This window comes from Callithrix jacchus, chromosome 19 (assembly GCF_049354715.1).
Source record: "Callithrix jacchus isolate 240 chromosome 19, calJac240_pri, whole genome shotgun sequence".
NCBI classification, from domain to species: Eukaryota; Metazoa; Chordata; class Mammalia; order Primates; family Cebidae; genus Callithrix; species Callithrix jacchus.
Window position 1 is genome coordinate 36856929 of NC_133520.1, and position 12827 is coordinate 36869755.

Sequence of the window (12827 nt, forward strand, 5' to 3'; positions counted from 1 at the left end):
TGCTTGATCTAGAAACTAAAGCAGTACTTTTCTTTCTGCGGCCACATAAACAGTTTCCCATGTAAGACGAAATGGACAATAACTATATTTAAATAGCAGAGACAATGAAGGAAAATGGAAATAAACCTTTTTCCAAATGCCAATTTGCAATAAAATACATTTGAAACATGTCTTTAAATGGCTATACAAACATATAGATTTGGAGGGAGTTATTTGTTTTTTGAAGCTAGGCCCTGATTATTTTCCAACATGTCAACTTTGTAGTTCAGACATTATTAAGTGAGAGGCCAGGTTTAAGGCCACGGACAATTTAAGATTGGGAATAAGATCAAAATCAGAAATGGCAGTGTTTTTCTTGCTCTCCCTTAGAATAGATCATAGAGGATTTATAATAACATATCAGAGGCCAACATAAAAGTGGAACCACTATTTGAAAAGCACACAAGGACACTGTACACACTCATATTACAAAACACTTCATACAACACAACACAGACCCATCCAGACGTTGCTCCTGTTGATGCCTGTTATTTTTGGTTTCCTCTGCTTGAACACACACCATTTCTCAAGTTATGTTACAACTGTGAGCTCTTCTAACATCAGGCCTCAGTACTGAAGAAGCATCAGTGATGTGATGATTCTCCAGGTAACCTATTTTGATGAACCAGGCAGGGCCATGCTTGCAAGCAAAGAAGACCAACTATCTTGCCATCGCCAATAGCATATGGGTAACAGTCTGGCTTTGCTCGAAGAAAACTAAAGGGAAAAATCATGGCAGTCGTTCTGCTTTTGACAGCTTATTCACATCAGCCACAGGGTTACCTCTAGGAATGGCTTCACGCTCATTAGACATCTCTTTTCTTGATTAGTATTGTAGAGATAGAGACATTTCAAATTATGAAATTTGGTTTGGATAATAAATTTGAATATAAATAGCTAAACTATAGGGTTCTTGACCTTTCTAAAATGAATAACTTTTCTATAGGCATTACTTAACAATGTATGAAAAACCGTTTCTGCAGTGGCTGTTAAGTTACAAGGTTGTTTGAGACCAGCTGAAAGGCTCTAGGAATGATCCTGGTTGGGGGAACACACAGAGAAGAGGTTTCAACACGCAAGTGGCTAAGCCTAAACCTACCTTGGCTTTTGAGACCCTTGGGGGTATGTATTATCATTCCTGTAATAACCCTCTTCATCTGAGCCTGAAGATCTCCCCACCGCCCACCTCCAATCCTGGACTGGAGAGCAATTCCGCTTCCTGCGCACAGAAGAGGAGGCTGCTGGTCCCAGGTGGCTGGTGCAGATCCTCGGTGAAAGCTTTTGGCCTTCCTGGTGCCCTGCCTAGCAGTCTGCAAAAAGGCTTCCAAGCCCAGAAATGACAGAATTGATCAAAGTCTGTGTAGAGACCTCGGAATACAATGGACTCGTCCCAAACCGAAACTCCCAATTCCTGTCCAAAAGGCGGTCTAAGTCCAAATCCCAATGAAGCGAAAGGGCAAAGGGGCAGCCCCAGAGAGCCTTTCCAGAGAAGCCCCACCATCAACCTGCCACTGGGAAAATGCCCACCGAGTCCTTAGCTCATCTCCCTGGGTTATGCACCCGCCGAGGTCCCCGCGGAGCAAGCAATAAAGCGTTTGGCTGCAGCGTGGGGAGCCCAATAGTGCAATGAGCAACCACATCTACCCTCGGGGCCCAGCCGGATGGCGGGTGGGGAAGGGACACTGTGAACTACTGGGGAAACCAGGGGCCACTGCAAGCAACCCCCACCCCCTCCACCCCCCACCCCCATCCTCCACCTCCGGTCTCAGCAGAGGAAAAAAATAAAACACTGGCAACAAGTGGGAGGTGCAGCTCCCACAGTCAGGCCTGAGTGGCTGGGCGCACTTTCTCCGGCAGAGCCGGAGAAGGCAGACACAGGGACCCGCAGCCAACCCACCCCCGCCTCCCGCCCGTCCCGCTTGCAGCCCCCGCACAAGCCGGGCAGCGCAGACGCGGAAACCCCAGGGCCGGCAGCCTAGCATGCTCACTTACTGCTGCACTCGTCGTCTGCGCAGAGTTTGTTCTCTGAGAAGCGCCGGCCAGGGCTGGGGTCCGGCTGGCCCGGCACTCGCCACTGCGGCCTGAGCACGAACAGCCAGAAGAGCAGCCAAGGCGCCACAGCCATGCTGTGGTCACCTCCAGGAGCCGGTAACGGGGAGGAGGGGGCGGGGGGCGGAGCGCCGCCCCTCGGCAGCACCCGGGAAGGTCTGAGCAGTTCTCAGCTGACAAATCAGCAGGGACTTTAAGAGGGATGCGAGGAAACACCAGAAGGACTGAGGGAGACCTCCAGGTATGGGACTGGCAGCCTAGTCCTCACCCCAAAGTGTTTTCCTCTGGCGCTACCTTGGCAACCAGAACTCTTGCTTGTTCTCCCACATCCAATCACCTGCCTTTGCCCCAGTCCCTCGCAGAACCTCCGCGTGACTCCTCTGCCCATTTGGGTCCCCCAATGCTGAGCTCCCCAACCCTGTGCCAGACATTGGATAAAGCATCCCGGGAGGTGTGGGAGATCTCAGCTCTGCAAGTTCCACTTCCCAGGTTTCAAGCAATTCTCATATCTCAGCCTTCTGAGTAGCTTGGATTACAGGTTTATGTCATTTGCCTGGCTAATTTTTGTATTTTTAGTAGAGATGGGGTTTTGCCATGTTGGCCCGGCTGGTCTAGAACTCCTGACCTCAGGTGATCTGCCTGCCTCAGCATCCCATAGTGCTGGGATTACAGGCATGAGCCATTGCACCCAGCCCCATAAGTACTTCTTTAATTAATCGGATTGTGGTGGTTAAAACAGGACCCATGGGGAGTGGATACAGAACAATTGCCCTTTCTTCCCCATCTTGTTTTAGGGAAGTAAAGAATTTATGGCAAACCTTTTTTATTTATGGAAACTCTCCATGAGTAGCTTCCCTTGCTATAAATAACCTCAGCAAGCACCCTGGGTAAATTTACATTCTAGTTCCTCTGGGAAAACAGAATAAATCCCGCAGATGAGTTTGTTGGGAGAAAAAAAGTGAACATAGGTGATGCAGTGCATGCCAAAATTGAAAGAGTTAGACGAGAAAGGAGTGGGCAAGGACAGGCCTGGTGTATGCCTGTGCCCAGTGAAATTATACATCACATGCTCTTTCACATCCAAAAGTTTCCCCGTTTGGACAATTAATTACCTGGCCAACTTAGAAACTGCCTTGAGGATGAGATTTGTGGTAGATAAGCCACTGATTATTACAATGTTTTGCTGTGTCAAACAACGTAATCATTCCTTTGCACATTTTATATAAATTTTTATGAAGATTTAAACCACATTTCAGTGTTTCTTGGATGTCAAATCTGTCTTTGTTAAATGTGCTTCTTTTCTTTTCGGCTCCTAGCGGACCTCCCAGACTAAGGCCTCCCTCCAAAGAGGAAAAGAGCCTCTATCTGAAAAATGCATTTGCTACAGGGGATAGAAATTATTTAGGCAGATAGTATGGGTAACAGAGTCCTCAGGAGAATTTCCCTTTTAACAAAAAACAGCCCCCAAATCATTTCTTTTTCAGCAAAGAACAGCCTGAAAAATCAAGCTGTAGACATAGATAAGCAAACTGGAAGCTTGCACAGGTGAATGCTAGCAGCTGTGCCAATACGAAAGGGCTACCTGAGGGTCAGGTATGTTCAACATTGAGGACCCATCTTCCTTTTTCTTTGTCACCACATGTACAGTAAGGAAACAGGCAACATGGCACCAGTCAGATAGAGAACCCATCTGTATAGTAAAAGATTAGGATGGAGTGTTCCGCTTTTTCATGCCCTATGCAAACTGTACACCTGGTCCAATCAATCTTTTGTGCCCTGTGTAAATCAAATACCACCTCCTCAAGCTCATCTATAAAAATCCACCAAGTATCTGCTGTCTTTGAGAGACTCACCTAATACAAAGGACTCACATAAACTTAAAGGGGTGAAAAAAGATATTCCACACAAATGGAAATTAAAAGCAAACAGGAATAACTATTCTTATATCAGGCAAAATAGACTTTAAAGCAACAACAGCAAAAAATATATACAAAGAGGGACTTTATATAATAATAAAAGGATTAGTCTAACAGGAAAATATCACAATCTTAAATATATATAAACTAACACTGAGCTTCCAAATTTATAAAACAATTACTACTAGATCTAAGAAATGAGATAGATGGCAATACAACAATAGTAGGAGATTTCAGTATTCCACAGACAGCACAAGACAGGTCATCAAGGCAGAAAGTCAACAAAGAAGCAATGGACTTAAACTATACCCTAGAACAAACGGACATAACAGATATTTACAGAACATTCTACCCAACAACTGCAGAATTTACATTATTTTCATTAGCACATGAAACATTCTCCAAGATAGACCATATGATATGTCACAAATCTTAATACATCTAAGAAAATCAAAATTATATCAAGTATCCTCTCAGATCACAGTGCAACAAAACCGAAAATTAACTCCAAAAGTAAACCTCAAAATTATACAAATACATGAAAATTAAATAGCTGTTGAATTATCTTTGGATCAAGAATGAAATTAAGATGGAAATTAAAAAATTATTTGAACTGAATAACTATAGTGACACAAAACCTCTGGGATACGCAAAAGTGGTGCTAAGTAGAAAGTTTATATCATTAAATGTCTACATCAAAAAGTCTAAAAGAGCACAAACAGACAATCTAAGGTAACACTTCAAGGAACCAGAGCAACAAGAACAAACCAAACCCCAACCCTGCAGAAGAAAAGAAATAACAAAGATCAGAGAACTAAATGAAATTGAAACAAACAAAAATACAAAAGATAAATGAAACAAAAAGCTGATTCCTTGAAAAGATAAACAAAATTGATAGACCATTAGTGAGATTAACCAGAAAAGAAGAGAGAAGATCCAAATAAGCTCAATTAGAAATGAAAAGAGGAGATATTACAACCAATACCACAGAAATACAAAAGATCATTCAAGGCTACTATGTACACCTTTACGTGCACAAACTAGAAAATCTAGAGATGGGTAAAGTCCTGAAAATATACAACCCTCCTACTTTAGTCAGGAAGAAATAGAAACTCTGAACAGACTAATAACTAGTAGCAAGATTGAAACAGTAATTTTTAAAGTTGCCAACAAAAAAAAGAGTCCAGGACCAGATGGATTCATTGCTGAATTCTATCAGGCATTCAAAGAAATAGTACCAATCTTAAACTATTCCAAAAGATAAAGAAAGAGTGAATCCTCTCTAAAGCATTCGATGCAGTCAGTATGACCCTAATACCAAAGCCAGGAAAGGACATACAGAAAAAGAAAACTACAGACCAGTATCCTGCATGAACACAAAGGCCAAAATCCTCAACAAAATACCAGCTAACTGAATCCAACAGCATATCAAAAAGATAATCCACCATGATCAAATGGGTTTGTATACCAGGGATGCAGGAATAGTTTAACATATTCAAGTCAGTAAATGTGATATATCACATAGCGACTTCAAAACAAAAATTATATGACCATCTCAATCGACACACAAAAAAGCATTTGACAAAATCCAGCATCCCTTTATGATTAAAATCCTCAGCAAAAATGGCACAGAAGGGATATACCTGAAGATAATAAAAGTAAACTATGACAAACCCATAGCCAGCATTAAATTGACTGGGGAAAGGTTGAGAGCATTCCCTCTGAGAATAGAACAAACCAAGAATGCCCACTTTCACCACTTCTATTCAGCATAAAACTGGAAGTCCTAGCCAGAACAATTAGACAAAAGAAAGAAATAAAGGGCATCCTAATTGGTAAAGACAAAGTCAAACTGCCACTATTCATAGATAATATGACTGTGTACCCAGAAAACCCTTGTGCAAGCAGCTCTTAGGTCTAATAAATGAATTCAGCAAAGTTTTAGAATACAAAATCTCAATGTACACAAATCAGTAGCACTGCTATACACCAACAGCAACCAAGCTGAGAATCAAATCAAGAAACTCAATCCTCTTTAAGACAGCTGCAAAATAAAATAAAATATCTGGGAATATACCTAAGCAAGGAGGTGAAAGATCTCTACAAGGAAAACTACCAAATGCTGCTGAGAGAAATCAAAGGTGACACAAAGAAATGGAAACACATACCATGCTCATGGATGGGTAGAATCAACATTGTGGAAATGACTATACTGCCAAAGCAATCTACAGATTCAGTGCAATTTCCATCAAAATACCATGATCATTCTTCACAGAACTAGAAAAAAAATCATAAATTCCTATGGAACAAAAAAAAAGAGCCTACATAGCCAAAGCAAGACTAAGCAAACAACAAACCTGGAGGCATCACATTACCCCACTTCAAACAATACTACAAGGCTATAAAAATAGGAATGTAGACCAATGGAACAGAATAGAGAACCTAGAAATAAAGCCAGATACTCACAGCCAACTCATCTTCAGCAAAGCAAACAAAAACATAAAGTGTGGAAAAGACAACCTACACAGAAAAAAAAAAATGGTACTGGGATAATTGGTAGGCCACTTGTAAAAGAGTGAAACTGGATCTTCATCTCTCACCTTATACAAAAATCAACTCAAGATGAATCAAAGACTTAAATCTAACACCTAAAAATTCCAGAAGATAGTATCAGAAAAGCTCTTATAGATGCTGGTTTAGGCAAAGAGTTTATGACCAAGAACCAAAAAGCAAATGCAACAAAAACAAATAAATAGATGGGACCTAATTAAACAAAAAGGCTTCTGCACAGCAAAAGAAATAATCAGCAGAATAAACAGACAACCCACAGAGTGGGAGAAAACATTCCCAAACTATGCATCTAGCAAAGGACTAATCTAAGGAACTCAAACAAATCAGCATTTAAAAATCAAATAATCTCATCAAAAAGTGGGCAAAGAACATGAACAGATGATTCTCAAAAGAAGATATACAAGTGGCCAGCAAAATATGGAAAGAAATGCTCAACATTACTAATTATCAGGGAAATACAAATTAAAATCACAATGAGATACCACCTTACTCCTGCAAGCATGGCCATAATTTAAAATAGTAGATGTTGGTGTGGACGTGGTGAAAAGGCAACACTTCTATGCTGCTGGTGGGAATGTAAATTAATGTAATCACTATGGAAAACAGTATGGAGATTCCTTAAAGAACTAAAAGTAGAACTACCATTTGATCCAGCAATCCCACTATTGAGTATCTACACAGAGGAAAAGAAGGCATATGAAAAAGACACATGGACATGCATGTTTATAGCAGCACAATTCACAATTGCACAAATATGGAACCAACCAAAATGCCCATCTATCAACAAGTAAAGAAAATGTGACACACACACACACACCATGGAATACTCCTCAGCCATAAAAATAAATGATGTAATGGCATTTGCAGCAACCTGGATAAAGTTGGAGACTATTATTCTAAGTAAAGCAACCCAGGAATGTAAAACCAAATATCATTGTAAGGGGGAGCTAAGCTATGAGGACACAAAGGCATAAGAATGATATAATGGACTTTGGGGACTCAAAGTGAAGGGTGGAGGGTGGATGAGGGATAAAAGACTACACATTTGGTACAGTATACACTTCATGGGTGATGGGATGCACAAAAAATCTCAGAAATCACCACTAAAAAACTTAGCCATGTAACTAAAAACCACCCGTTTCCCAAAAACTATTAAAATAAAAAAGACTTTGGATCAACTTTATATTTTTGTTTTTCATTTAGAAAAAATGTATATTTTTTTCTCTACACTTTCAGAAGCAGACCAAAAGCATTCATACTGATAGGTAATGCATGGTTTGTTTGTTTTTGTTGTTTAAGTTACGTCCTCTTGAGCCTTGATGGAATTGGAAAAATTAATGTTAAGGGGTGAGGAGAGTGTGGAAGAAAGAAGTAATGGGAAGAAGTTAAATAAATAAAACTGGAAAGTCTCAGGATGCAAAATCAATGTGGAAAAATCACAAGCATTCCTATACACCAATAACAGACAGAGAGACAAATCATGAGTGAACTCCCATTCATAATTGCTACAAAGAGAATTAAATACCTAGAAATTCAACTTACAAGGGACAGGAAGGACCTCTTCAAAGAGAACTACAAACCGATGCTCGGGAAATAAGAGAGGACACAAACAGATTAAAAAAAAAATGCTCACTGATAGGCAGAATCAATATCGTGAAAACCGCCATACTGCCCAAAGTAATTTACAGATTCAATGCTATTTCCATCAAGCTATCACGGACTTTCTTCACAGAATTAGAAAAAGCTGCTTTATGCCACGGCCCTTCCTGCTCCCACAGCTCAAGAAGGAAGTTGAGCCGAGTTGCCCGAAAAGTTGGAATACATCATAAAATACGACATGTCTGCGCTGCAGCGAGACATGTAGGCCAACGGCGTGCCGCTGACTGAGGGCTCCAACAAGGACAAGAAGGGCAAAGGCAGCACGAAGACCCTGATGAACACCATCATGCAGCTGCAGAAGATTTGCAACCACCCCTCCTTGTTCCAGCAAAGCGAGTCCTTTTCTTTTCTTTTTTATTCTTTTTTTTTTTTTTTTTTTTTTTTGAGACAGAGTTTCGCTCCTGTTACCCAGGCTGGAGTGCAATGGCGCGATCTCGGCTCACCACAACCTCCGCCTCCTGGGTTCAGGCAATTCTCCTGCCTCAGCCTCCCGAGTAGCTGGGATTACAGGCACGCGCCACCGTGCCCAGCTAATTTTTTTGAAATTTTTAGTAGAGACGGGGTTTCACCATGTTGACCAGGATGGTCTCCATCTGCCGACCTCGTGATCCCCCCGCCTCGGCCTCCCAAAGTGCTGGGATTACAGGCTTGAGCCACCGCGCCCGGCCCAAGCGAGTCCTTTTCTAAGTACTTGGGGTTCACTGGGGGCATCGTCCAAGGACTGGACTGGACTGAGCCCTGGGTAAATTTGAGCTTCTCCATAAAAATCCTCCCAAACTCCGAGCAACCAACCACAAAGTGCTGCTGTTTCTGCCACATGACCCCCCTCATGACCATCGTGGAAGATTACTTTGCATATCACGGTTTTAAATACCTCAGGCTTGATGGAACCACGAAGGTTGGAGAACCGCGGCATGCTGCTGAAAAGCTTCAACGAGCCCAGCTCCGAGTACTTCATCTTCCTGCTCAACACCCGGGCAGGTGGCGGAGGGCTCGGCCTGAATTTCCAGTCAGCCGACACTGATCATTTCAACAGCGACTGGAATCCTCACCAGGACCAGCGAGCACAGAACCAAGTCCACCACACAGGGCAGCAGAAGGAGGAGCGAGTGCTCCGCCTCCGCACGGTCAACAGTGTGGAGGAGAACATCCTGGCTGTGGCCAAGCACGAGCTCAGCGTGGACCAGCAGGTGACCCAGGCCGCCATGTTCTACCGGAAGTCCTCCAGCCATGAGCAGGAAGAGGAGGAAATGAAGTGCCGGAACACGAGACCGTCAACCAGTTGGTCGCCCGGCACGAGGAGGAATTTGATCGGTTCATACGCATGGACCTGGAGTACAGGCGCGAGGAAGCTCGCCACCGCCACCCTAAGGGGAAGCGCGGGTCCTGGAGGAGAACGAGCTCCCCCTGTGGATCAAGGACCACACGGAGGTGGAGCTGCTGACCTGCGAGGAGTAGGAGGAGATGTTCGGCTGCGGCTCCCGCCACCGCAAGGAGATGGACCACAGTGACTCACTGACGGAGAAGCTCAAGAAAACGACAGGAAACGATATCCATGACCCAGCCAGCAGTGTGGCCTTCAGTTCTTTACACGTGCGTCAAAGGCCATCGAGAAGAGCACACTAGAGGAGATGGAAGAGAAGGTCCGGCCGAAGAAATCACCACGGAAGTTCATGCGACATCAGCGACCACCAGCACCCGCAGCTGCGACCGTGACGATGAGAGCAAGAAGCAGAAGTGCGGGCGGCCGCCTGCAGAGAGGCTCTCTCCGAACCCGCCCAACTTCACCAAGAAGATGAAGAAAATTGTGGACGCTATGATCAAGCACAAGGACAGCAACAGTGGATGTCAGCTCAGCGAGGTCTTCGTCCAGCTGCCCTCGCGAAAGGAGCTGCGTGAGTACTACGAGCTCATCCGCAAGCCCGTGGACTTGAAGATGATAAAGGAGCCCATCCGCAATCACAAATACCGCCGCCTCAGCGACCTGGAGAAGGACTTCATGCTGCTGCGCCAGAACGCGCAGACCTTCGGCCTGGTGGGCTCCCTGATCTGTGAAGGCTACAGCGTCCTGCAGTCAGTCTTCACCAGTGTGCGGCAGAAAATTGAGGAGGATGACAGGGAAGGCTAGGAGAGTGAGGAGGAGGAAGAGGGTGAGGAGGAAGGCTCTGAATCTGAGTCTGGTCTGTCAAAATGAAGATCAAGCTTGGCCGGAAGGAGAAAGCACAGGATGGGCTGAAGGGCTGCTGGCGGCGGCGGAGCCGAGGGTCCAGAGCCAAGCCTGTCGTGAGTGACGACCACAGTGAGGAGAAGCAATAGGAGGACCTCTCAAGAAGTGGCAGCAAGGAAGACTGAGTCCCGCCATTCCAATGTCCACTCTGAGCCCCTCATTCCAGGCTCAGATGGCTTAGGCCTTAGCAGTAAGGGCTCCTTTTCTAATCGCTGCAGAGCCTGAGTCTGCACTTCTGTGGTTTGGAAGGCTATTAGCATATTTCTCACACTTTTATGGATTCAGGTTTTGCCTTTCTCAGGTGTTGAGAATCTAGCTAGTATTCAGGTTCCAGGTGCTTTCTACAAGTTGTGTGTCTATTAACAAGTTACCCTGTCTGAGTGTTGGTTCCTCACCAGTAATATGGCAGACAGTACCACTCTATCAGATATTTCTTTCTGCCCTGCCAAGCTGTTGGCACTAAAGATCCATCACTATCTAGAGACAGTGCTTGAACTAGCGACAGGGATCTGCTAAAAACCTTTCTCTTAGAAGAGGGAGATAGGACCTGATCTGCACAAACATTTGTCTCGTGCCTGCACTGAGTAGTAAACCACTATGTTCCATGTGGGAAATTGACCATAGACAATTTCATCTACCAGATTGCTCCTGTCCTGGCAATGCCAAACTCTCTGACAAACCTGACAAAAACAAGCAATGGGGAAAGGATTCCCTATTTAATAAATGATGTTGGGGAAACTGGCTAGCCATATGCAGAAAACTGAAACTGGACACCTTATATGAAAATTAACTCAAGATGGATTAAAAACTTAAACATAAAACCTAAAACCATAAAACCCCTAGAAAAAGTCCTAGGCAATACCATTCAGGTCATAGGCGTGGGCAAAGACTTCGTGACTAAAATGCCAAAAGCAATGGCAACAGAAGCCAAAATTAACAAATGGGAGCTAATTAAACTAAAGAGCTTCTGCACAGCAAAGGAAACTATCATCAGAGTGAACAGGCAACCTACAGAATGGGAGAAAATGTTTGCAATCTATCCGTCTGACAAAGGGCTAATATCCAGAATCTAAAAGGAACTTAAATTTACAAGAAAAAAATAACCCTATCAAAAAGTGGGTGAAGGATTTGAACATGCACTTCTCAAAAGAAGACATTTTTTTTTAAATCTAGATCTTCTTTAATTTCTTTTTTTATACTTTAAGTTCTGAGATACATGGGCAGAACATGCAGGTTTGTTATAAATGTATACACATGCCATGTCCTTTTGCTGCATCCATCAACCCGTCATCTACATTAGGTGTAGATGATTTAATTTCAAATCATCCTTCTAGGATGAAAACTTTGCTCAAACAATTATTTCAGTAGACATAGAAATATTTTGGTAGTTTTCCTAAAAATAAATGCAATAAAAGTATCACCCATATTAGGTTTACCACCTATCTGGGAAAAATATTATGATTTACTATGTACCCAGGAAATACAATTTGACTCAGATCTTTGAGATTCTTTGTAATAGAGTTGTAACTTTTTTTAATCAATGCAGATTTTAGGCCTTTAGAAAATTGGATTTAGGATGAATCTTCACCAATATATATGTTTTCCTTGAGTTGGCAATTTTGTGGAAAAATAAATCTACATCTTTCATTTTAAATCTACTTTTAATCACTAGAAAAGTGTTATAATCTATGCAAAAAAATTAGCTCAAAATGCAGGATGAGTGGATGCTATTTCTGCAAGGGTAATAGCAACGACGTCTCAAGATAGATAGAATCTGAAGACTGAGAGTATGAAAGGTTCAGAGAAATCTGTCTTTCTTCCAGGATGGTGCTGAGGTTGGAGAGAATTAAGAAAAATAGTTCAAAGTATATAATCTGTGAGAATGGACCACAACTCCCTACTTCAATGTGACAAAAGCTAACCACCATCCTCTCTGCCATTTAGCTATAATCTTTCTCTTATAAATCAACAATGCATGCCCAAAACTGGCAGAATTATCTCTAAAAAGTGAAATATAAACTCAATTTTTTTCCTTTGGGGGTGTGTTTGTCATTTTCCAAATTCATCCAATAAGTAATCTGGACATGCTAATCCACTTACAGTTACCAAAGCAGCCAGTGGTGGTGGTGGTGGTGGTGGTGGTCTTATTCTTCTTCTCTTTCAATTTTTTTTTTTTTTTTTTTTTTGTAGAGACAGGTTTTCACCAGGCTGGTCCTGAACTCCTGGACTCAAGTGATCCTGCTACATCACCCTCCCAATGTGTTGGGATTATAGGCATGAGCCATCACTCAGTTGAAGCCAATATTTTTATTCTAGCATTCAGCAAAAATAAATAAGAATATTCTCCTCCCTGTTTTTAAACCACC

The 12827-nt window shown here is 42.7% G+C and overlaps 1 protein-coding gene and 1 pseudogene across 1 annotated transcript in view; one reads left to right on the forward strand and one right to left on the reverse strand.

The window, feature by feature from the left end:
• The window catches only part of LOC100386064 (transport and Golgi organization protein 1 homolog), a 51800-nt gene extending 50420 nt beyond the window's left edge, over positions 1–1380 (reverse strand). Inside the window, 1 exon segment of the mRNA XM_054248203.2 lies at positions 1139–1380. The gene's annotated coding sequence lies outside the window, so the exon portion shown is untranslated.
• Positions 1381–2488: 1108 nt separating this feature from the next.
• On the forward strand, positions 2489–12595 carry LOC100404371 (SWI/SNF-related matrix-associated actin-dependent regulator of chromatin subfamily A member 4 pseudogene; annotated as a pseudogene).
• Positions 12596–12827: the final 232 nt, after the last annotated feature.